Here is a 9420-nt window from a genome sequence, read left to right on the forward strand (position 1 = left end):
CTCTCCCTTTCCCCCACCATTTCTCCCCTTCTTCTCCCCCATGGTCCTCCATTAAGTTCCTCCCAATCCTCCTATATGTGCAAACATATGATATGAGAAAGAATGAAATCTGGCCATGTGTAGCAACATGGATGGACCTTGAGGGTGTTATGCTGAGTGAAATAAGTTAGGCAGAGAAGGACAAATACCATATGTTTGCACGTATAGGAGGATTAGGAGGAACTTAACGGAGGAACAAGGGGGAGAAGAAGGGAGAAATGGTGGGGGAAAGGGAGAGAGGCAAACCATGAGAGACTCTTGAATGCTGACAAAAACTGAGGACTGATGGATGTGGGGGGGAGAGGGGGATGGGCATGGAGGAGGACACTTGTGGGGATGAGCACTGAGTGTTATGTGGAAACTAATTTGACAATAAACTATTTGTAAAAAAGAAAGAAAGAAAAAAAGAAAGAAAGAAAGAAAGAAAGAAAGAAAGAAAGAAAGAAAGAAAGAAAGAAAGAAAGAAAGAAAGAAAGAAAAGGACAGGCATTTAAAAAGCTACAAATATAAAGACCAAATATCAGAAGCCGGGACGGGAGAAATGGAAAAGGAACTGCTAAGTGCACCACCTGTATGAATAAGAGCTTATTGGCCTGGGCACCTCCTGCTTCGCCGCACAGCAAGCCATTGGCCCCTTTTGAATTTGAAACAATCTTTGTCTCCTTTATTTATAAGGTGGCCAATAATAAACCCAATATGGTACGGTAGCCCACCCTGTTTACAAACTGATTGCTTCACTAGTTTCTAGTTCTGGGTTGAATTTCAGTGAAGGCAGGGAAAACCCAGGTTGAAACAAAGCCTGGGCAGTCGTGGGGGTGTGTCCTGAGCACACAGCCCCGAACCAAACAGTCTGGTTTTCTTTGGCCAGCACACCCACTTGATCTGCACGTTGATCTGGTTGGGTCAGTAAACAGAGCTGCCCAGAGTTCATTTTACCCGAGAAAATCCATGTGTGCTCCAAGTTTACTAGAACTAAAGGGACAGATTTAGGGTCTCCCCTTTGACTATCATGAAACTCCAGTCTTCGATATCCTTTTAAAAAGCATTAAAATGTCCTATTTATATTTTCTTTTAATTTTTATTTATTTTTGAGAGAGAGACAGAACATGAGCAAGGGAAGGGCAGAGAGAAAGGGAGACACAGAATCTGAGGCAGGCTCCAGGCTCCAAGCTGTCAGCACAGAGCCCGATGCGGGGCTCGAACTCATGAATGGTGAGATCATGACCGGAACCGAAATCGGACGCTCAACTGACTGAGCCACCACGGTGCCCCCACTATCCTGTTTATCTTAGGAAGAAAAACGTTGTTTTGGATCCTCTGAATTATGTTTGAAACTTTTATAGTTACTGTTTTGGAAGGCAAACAAGCTAACAGTTAAATTCTCGTAGTCGATGACGGGAGTTCGGAAACCAGCGCTGACATGGAGGCATCAGTGACTTGCTCGGCAAAGGACTATGGGAAGGATGGGGGGGGGGATGTAAAGTTATTTCATTAGAGGAAAGCAATAGTTACTATTTATTACTTCCCTGGAGCATGTTCTGTTAGGGGTGGGGTCAGGAGATGGCTTTCTGGTTAGATGAACCTGCATTTGAGACTGATGGTGCTGCATATCTGTGCAAAGTCATTTTACTTCTCCAACTCTGAATCCCTTAATTTGTAAAATGTGTGTATTCATTTGCTGGACCTTCTATAACAAAGTACCACGGCCTGGGTGGCTTCGATAACAGGAATTTATTTTCTCACAGATCTGGAGGCTAGAAGTCCAAGACCAAGATATTGACAAAGTTGTTCTTTATGAAGCTTCCTTCCATGGCTTGTAGGTGGCTGTTTCTCCTGTCTTTACATGGCCTTCCCTCTGTGCTTGCCTGTCCTCCTCTCCTCTTCTTGTAAGAAGATTAGGATTCTCCCTAATGACCTCACTTCCTCTAGCTGCCTCTTCAAATACAGTCACATTCTGAGGTAACAGCACGTTAGGTCTTCAGCACATGAATTTTGGGAGACACAATTCAGCCCATCACAATGTGGATAATATACTTGTAGACAGTATGTTTTGAGTATGTATTTTGTGTACACAACAATATATATTATCTATTGAGAATTATATCTGATCATCGCTCTGTTTTTAAATATTTATTGGTACACAATAAAATTTTTAAGTACCCATCATCTATTAGGAATTCTCATAATTGCAGTGTGAGACCAGAACAGATATTTATAAAAGCATATTTAGGTCTAACTTATTTTCAGGTATGGGAATATTTTAATGTAATTTTCTTTAAGGTTATTTCAGGTGTCCTTGGGAGCAAGAAGAGTCTTCTCAAAAGAAGCAATAACCAATGTTTCTTGGTGAAGCATTAGAGGAGAGAAAGCTACTGAATTAAGAAATATTAAGATAATCATTTTCAGAGATGTGATCCAAAGGGCATAGATAGACAGGCCAACCTGAATTTAGTTGCAATTTTACCATTGGTTAATTGTGTGACTTTCACCCCCAACAAATTTTAGCTCCCTTTTTTTTTCCTAGACTAGTGTGGTAACATGCTCCAGAGACAGAATATTGTGGTAATGATTTTTGGAAAACATAGGATTTTATGAATTAAAAATTCAACAATTTGGGGACACTTGGGTAACTCAGTCAGTTAAGCATCCAACTTCGGTTCAAGTCATGATTTAGCAGTTTGTGAGTTTGAGCCCTGTGTTGGGCTCTGTGCTGACAGCTCGGAGCTTGGAGCCTGCTTCGGATTCTGTGTCTCCCTCTCTCTCTGCTCCACCCCACTCACACTATGTCTGTCTGTCTCTCTCTCTCTCTCTCTCAAAAGCAAATAAACATTTGGAAACATTTTTTAAAAATTCAACAATTTTGTTTTTTCTCTGAGAATCGAGGCACAAAGTAAGTGATCAATAAATATTGGATAGATATATGTATAGATGGGAAAGTAAAATCATACAAGAAGATATGAAGATATTTTTTGAGTCTTGATCTAAACTCTAGCCAAATACTGACGTCACTCATGAAACCAGCAGAAAATCTGACTCTTCCTGCTACTCTCCCTATCCCCTCAAGGTAGGTGCTATGAAGTAGGTCCTATTAAACACTAGATTTGGGGGGCACCTAGCTGGCTGTCATAAGAGCATACAACTCTTGATCTCAGAGTCATGAGTTCAAGCCCCATGCTGGGTGCAGAGATTATACACATACATACATGAATACATACCTAAATAAGGTTATATTTTGATATTAAAACCAGCTGATTTGGGTTGGCCTTGCTACCAGATCTGGTAAAATGCTTACTCCCTCTCAAAATCTGCTTCCCCAGCTAGTAAAAGACCAATCCCTGTCACAGTAAGCATCCAAGGTCATCTGCAATTTGGTCATTCCTAAGGCATTTCCTGGGCAGAGCTGTTCATGTCCCCCTATGACCATCCTAATCTTTCCCATTCATACTTCAGTCTCTAGGTTTCTGGTTAAGAAAGGTAATTTTCTGGGGCGCTGGGTGGCTCAGTCAGTTAAGCATCTGACTTTGGCTCAGGTCATGATCTCGCGATTCATGAATTTGAGCCACACATCGAACTTGCTGCTATCAGTGTGGAGCCTGCTTCAGATCCTCTTTCCCCCCCAACTCTCTCTGCCCCTCTTCCACTCATGCGCTCAATCTCTCTCTCTCAAAAATAAGGAAATATTAAAAAAAAAGAAAACCAATTTTCTAACATCTCCCAAACATTCTACATCTGAGCTTTAAGGCACCTTATAGCTATTTTGCATATTCTTCCCTTCCCTCCACTTGCAAAGTTCCCTAAGATTGTCTACTACTTGTCCCAACCAATTCTTCATCTAGTTGATAAGGCAATTCTCCCTTTCTAGGCTGGCATCTGGCATAACCTCTCACGGGTAGCTGGCCCCCAATGATGTCACACCCTTTGTAGTCCTTTTTCACATTAGGTAGGGATGATTCATATTCATATTATTCATAGGATATTGCAGAAATGTTGGCATGTGACTTATAACTCTCTCTTACAAAGCCAGCTACCGTGTCAGGAGAACACCAAGCAGACAAACGGAGAGGACCACATGACAAGGAACAGAGGCATTCTGCCAATCGCCACGTGAGTGAAGTCAAGCCTTCTGAAGTCTGCAGCCCCAGCCAATACCTCAACTTCAACCAATAACTCAATTCCAGTCTCATAAGCAAGTACCACCCAACTAAGATGCTGCCTAATTCTTGCCCCTAAACTCAGAGATAATAACCATTTTAAGCTATGCTCTAAGATAATCTGTTAGACAACAATAGATAACTAATAAACCTCCTAAGCTGCCCCAGACCTTCATAATGGATCCCATCTGTCCTTGAAACTTACTTGTCCTGACCGCTCCTCATGTCTAGAAGCAAACTCTTGACTATTCCTGTTTCAAAGCTCTGTTTCCTCTTAGCCCATTTATTAGAAATCCATGGATGGATAAGCGGATTTTGTAGAGGGTCAGGGAGCCCAGGGTTATCTCCTCCTCTCACTGTCCCAGATTCACATGTAAGTATAAGTGACCCCATGAAAACGGTCTTCTGGAATCTATTACAGAATTCCTGTTTAAAAAATAGGATTTTTTAAAATACCAAATCATCTTTACTATAGTATAGAGTCAATATTTTCCATATAGAATAAGAACAAACATAATTTTCACAAAAGAAGTTGATCCAGGTGAAATGATCTATAGGTATGTCCTACATTATATTTGGACATGACACAGCCCTGTTAATCAAATGTGCTTATGAGGGGCTTAGAATTGAATTACCCGGATCCTTCGCTTATATCTTCTTCTGACCTGGAATAAGCTTTTTCAATAGCTAGCTGGATTCAAGGGTGTTGTGTTTGGTCTCGGGACACAGAACTGGATTACAGTGACAAGAGACGAGGACACTGCTCTCATGAACTGAAACGACTGGCCAGCAAGCAAGCATCATCTCTGAGGAGATCATTTCACTAAAGCTGATTCTCAACACTTTCCTATACCGAGATGCCAGACGGCGTGCCTCCGGCATCACTCTGTCGGGGTAGGTCACCTTGGCAAAACCTGTTCACAATGATGGATTAGGGCGGTAACTGATAAAGATACCCTTCTCCTCATTCGCCCCACCCCAGTCCCTCCATGGTAGTAGTAAGTACACTCTCGGGGAGCGTATAACTCACAGGTGGCAGATAGTCTCGCTAACTCTGAGAATCTACACTGAAGTGATGCTAAAATACCACAGGGCCCTGGAGGCAGAAAAATGTCATTTGAGTTCAGGGGAAGCTGCTGCTTATACAGACTGTGTTTGAGACTTTCTGGCTCTGGCCTCATACAGAGCTCTGTACTTCCTGACAGCCGGGTGACTGACATGCAGTGTTATTATATGAGCAAGTGGAGCAACTCTAGGCACCCTTTAAAGTAGGTATATCAAAAAAAGCCCTTTGTGACGGTCTTAAAGATCCGAAACGTTTTGCATCCTTCCAAAATCCTCCTGGGAAAGACAGTGCTTTTGTTTCAGTGTCATATAAAGACTAACTCTTAACTCCAGCTCCTTCCAGCTCTGTTACAGGCTCTGATAGCACGTTCTCAGCACAGGCCTCCTAATAGCAGGTCACAGCCCATCCATGTCAGGACACCTGCCCACATGCCAGCCCCTTCCAAGCTTTCTAATCCCTAGACAAGAAAATAAAAGTGAACTCGTTTATTCAAAGGTTAAAAAACTGAAATATGGGGGCCTGGGTGGCTCAGTCAGTTAAGCGTCTGACTTTGGCTCAGGTCATGATATTATGGTTCGTGGGTTCGAGCCCCGTGTCAGGCTCCGTGCTGACAGCTAGCTCAGAGCCTGGAGCCTGCTTCAGATTCTGTGTCTCCCTCTCTCTCTGACCCTCCCCCTGTTCATGCTGTCTCTCTCTCAGAAATAAATAAAACATTTAAAAAAAATTTTTTTAAAAACTGGAATGTATGCTTGAATATAATATGAAGCTCTCCTTATCTTTCATGATATTCTCTCATGATGGATTTCAGATAGCACCTGAGTGAGAACAATGTATAGTTGAACTGAGGAAAAAAAAGTGTGTGTGTGTGTGTGTGTGTATGTGTGTGTGTGTGTGTGTGTGTGTAATAGTAACTAGTCCCCACTAGTCTGGAATATGAAATATATAAAATATAATAATAAATATAAGCAGAGGCGCCTGGGTGGCTCAGCTGATTAAGTAACTGGCTCTTGGTTTTGACTCAAGTCATGATCTCACAGTTTGTGAGTATATGCCTCCACCTTGGGCTCTCGGCTGACAGCACAGAGCCTGCCTGGAATTTTTCTCTCCATCTCTCTGTCCCTCTCTGGCTCTCTCTCTCTCTCTCTCTCTCTCTCTCTCAACAAATAAATAAACTTTAAAAAACATTAGTGAGGTAGGTAGAAAAACAGTAGATCTGACTAGTAAAACAAAATTTCTGGTTTTCAAAAATAGTTAAGAAAATAGATAAGCCACTAGCTAATTTAATTAAGAAAAAAAAAAAAAGAAAGAAAACACATACATACAAAATAAGAAATAACAAGGGAAAAGTAACTATAGAAACAGAAGGAATGTAATAAATCATAAAAGACTATTTTGCAGACCTCTCATGCAAATTAATTTGAAAACTTAGGTGAAATGGATAATTTTCAGGGAACTAAAGTTAACCTAAATTGACCTCTTTAGGTTTAGAAAGCTCAAACAGACCATTATCTATAAAATATACGGAGCGGGGAGCCTGGGTGGCTCAGTCGGTTAAGCTTACGACTTCAGCTCAGGTCATGACCTCACAGTTTGTGCATTTGAGCCCCGCTCCCGGCTCTGTGCTCACAGGTAGCTCCAAACTGTTTCGGATTCTGTGTCTCCCTCTCTCTGACCCTCCCCTGTTCATGCTGTCTCTCTCTCTCTCTCTCTCGGAAGTAAATTTAAGGAAAAACAACAACATTAAAAATTTTTTTAATATATATGGAGAAAGTTATCAAAGAGCTGTAACCCTGAATACACCAGGCCTATATGGTTTCAGAGGGAAATTTTGTTTGAAAATAAAAAAGATAATTTCTAAATTGTTCTAGATCTTTGAAAAAAAAATGAAGACACCTGATATCTGAACTTAGTGTTTTTACACTTTTTAACTTTTTACTATTTTTTTCTTTTTTAAATAGTTGATACCCGAACTTACTGAAGACATTGCAGAAAGAGTAAAATTGCAAACCAATATTGTGGTAGGAACCCCTCCCTAAGGAGAAAAAAAAAAAATGAAGAAGAGAGAAGAGAAGACTTCAAGGTCACCTAGATATGAGTCCAGCTGCCTACATCCCCCATGTTCCTGTAAACTGAAACAACTTAATCAGACTGCATGTTTATGTGTATTACCATATATGGGAGACAAAGAAATAGAAAACGCATAAAAAAACCTATGCCATATGATGTGGGCCGCTCAGTTCTTTTGGGTACGAACCCAACTGAGCTGTGCCAGCAAAATAAAGTTGCTTCCTGGAAAGAAAAGTCTCGGTGTCACGACTCTCTGAGCGAGAATCCTGCAACATTACCTGGGGGCCTCGCCCGGGACTCGGAGATGGTGGATTGCCACCTCCCTTGCCACCAGGGTACGAGCCTCAGAGCGCGGGAGAAGGGACCTCACCTGGCGCCGGCGGACCTCTTGATCCGTAGGGGACTAGCCTATCCCGGCGGGCCGGGGAGAGGGCCCTGTGTGCGCTAACGGAACCCGAGGCCCAGGAACCAGCTTAAGGAGCGCCGCCCATCTGACTGGTAAGAACCTGGGTGCGTTTTGGTGGACCTGCCCCTAAGAGGCAGAAGGGGAGCCTGATCACCTCCCAGAGTTGCACTAGTAAGTCCACAAGGGAAGAGGAACAAAGCTGCAACTCTAAGGCGCTGGATGAAGGGCGAAGGGCTGGAGTCGTTATGTGAATGTGTGTGACTGAGAAGGACAAAGGGAAGGTTCCAACCTGACCAAGGGCCGAAGCGAGTGTTGAGTCCAGATCCGCAGTTCCGTGGCGACCTCATAAGGCTTAAGGCAGCGTCAGACTTCCTAGGGAGTCTGATCCAGGTCAGGGATTGAAACTGAACCCATCAATGCTAAGAGGAGCCTGAAATATCTCCAAGAGGAGAGCGGCCGGAAACGGACAAAGCGGGTGTGCGTCCTTTCCAACCTGGTCCACCTCCTTCCCTGGTCTTCCCCTTCTTGTGCATGAAAGTCGTCTGTTAGGGGGAGGAAATGGGTGGAAAGCAGAGTAAACCGACTCTCCTAGAGTGTATGTTGAGGAATTTCAAAAAGGGATATTCAGGAAATTATGGTGTAAAATTAACTCCTGAAAAGCTCCGGACATTCTGCGAAATTGACTGGCCATCCTTTGGGGTGGGCTGGCCTTCTGAGGGCTCACTTGATAAGGAACCAGTTGGCTGAGTGTTCAGAGTCATTGCAGGGGACCCAGGCCACCCTGACCAATTTCCTTATATTGACTGTTGGCAGGACCTGGTCCTGTCCCGGCCTCCTTGGCTAAAAGTCTGTACTGAAGAGAGCTGTAAAGTAATCCTGGCTCGCCTCACGGCTACCTCCAAATACCGGCCAGAGGTTAAACAGCCCATACAGTCAGGAGAACCTGAAGAAACGCCGCCAACCAGCGGACGAATGGATGATTAATGCGGCTTTCGTAGGCCAGGCCCAGGGAGATATTCGGCGCAAGCTGCAAAAACTAGAAGGTTTCACTAGCATGAATATCAGTCAGTTGCTAGAAGTAGCGACCCAGGTGTTCATTAACCGTGACCAGGCGGCACGGAAGGAAGAACGCCGAAAGATGCAAAAACAGGCAGATTTATTAGCTGCCGCTTTGGTGGAGCAATCAAGACACCCCCAGGAGAAAGCCCCGGAGGGAAAGGGCCGAATCCAGAAAGGAGAGCAGCGGGGAGAGGTGTCTCGCCCTAGATCAAAACTAGGCTGGAATCAATGTGCTTTGTGCCGTCAGGAGGGCCACTGGAAAAGTGAGTACCCCCAGTGACCAGATGATTCTCAGCAAGGTCCTAAGCAGAAAAAAAGGGGCCATCTGGTCCAGGACCGATACCAACTGGCCCCGCAGCCTCATGGGGCCCCCAAGAATGATTTTGTGGGACTAGCCGCCATGGACGACTATGAGGAGGACTAGGACAGACCAGGCTCTATTTTGCTAGGCCCCCGGGAACCCATGGTCAGAATGAAGGTGGGGGGCTGACCCATTGACTTTATGGTAGATACTGGAGCAGAGCACTCAGCTGTGACCTAACCCGTGGGCCCCCTCTCACGGAGACAAGCCACCATTGTGGGGGCCACAGGCGATCAGATACGTCGTCCCTTCCTGTTACCTCGACGATGCA

At 43.9% G+C, this 9420-nt stretch overlaps 1 long non-coding RNA gene across 1 annotated transcript in view; it reads left to right on the forward strand.

The window, feature by feature from the left end:
- The first annotated feature begins 7711 nt into the window (after positions 1–7711).
- Positions 7712–9420, forward strand: part of LOC120224689 — a 5088-nt gene continuing 3379 nt past the window's right edge. Inside the window, exon 1 of the long non-coding RNA XR_005526640.1 lies at positions 7712–7821. This is a non-coding gene — a long non-coding RNA (uncharacterized LOC120224689). The remainder of the gene's footprint in view (positions 7822–9420) is intronic.

This window comes from Hyaena hyaena, unplaced genomic scaffold (genome assembly GCF_003009895.1).
Source record: "Hyaena hyaena isolate Hyena2069 unplaced genomic scaffold, ASM300989v1 scaffold_1222, whole genome shotgun sequence".
In the NCBI taxonomy this organism is placed as follows: domain Eukaryota; kingdom Metazoa; phylum Chordata; class Mammalia; order Carnivora; family Hyaenidae; genus Hyaena; species Hyaena hyaena.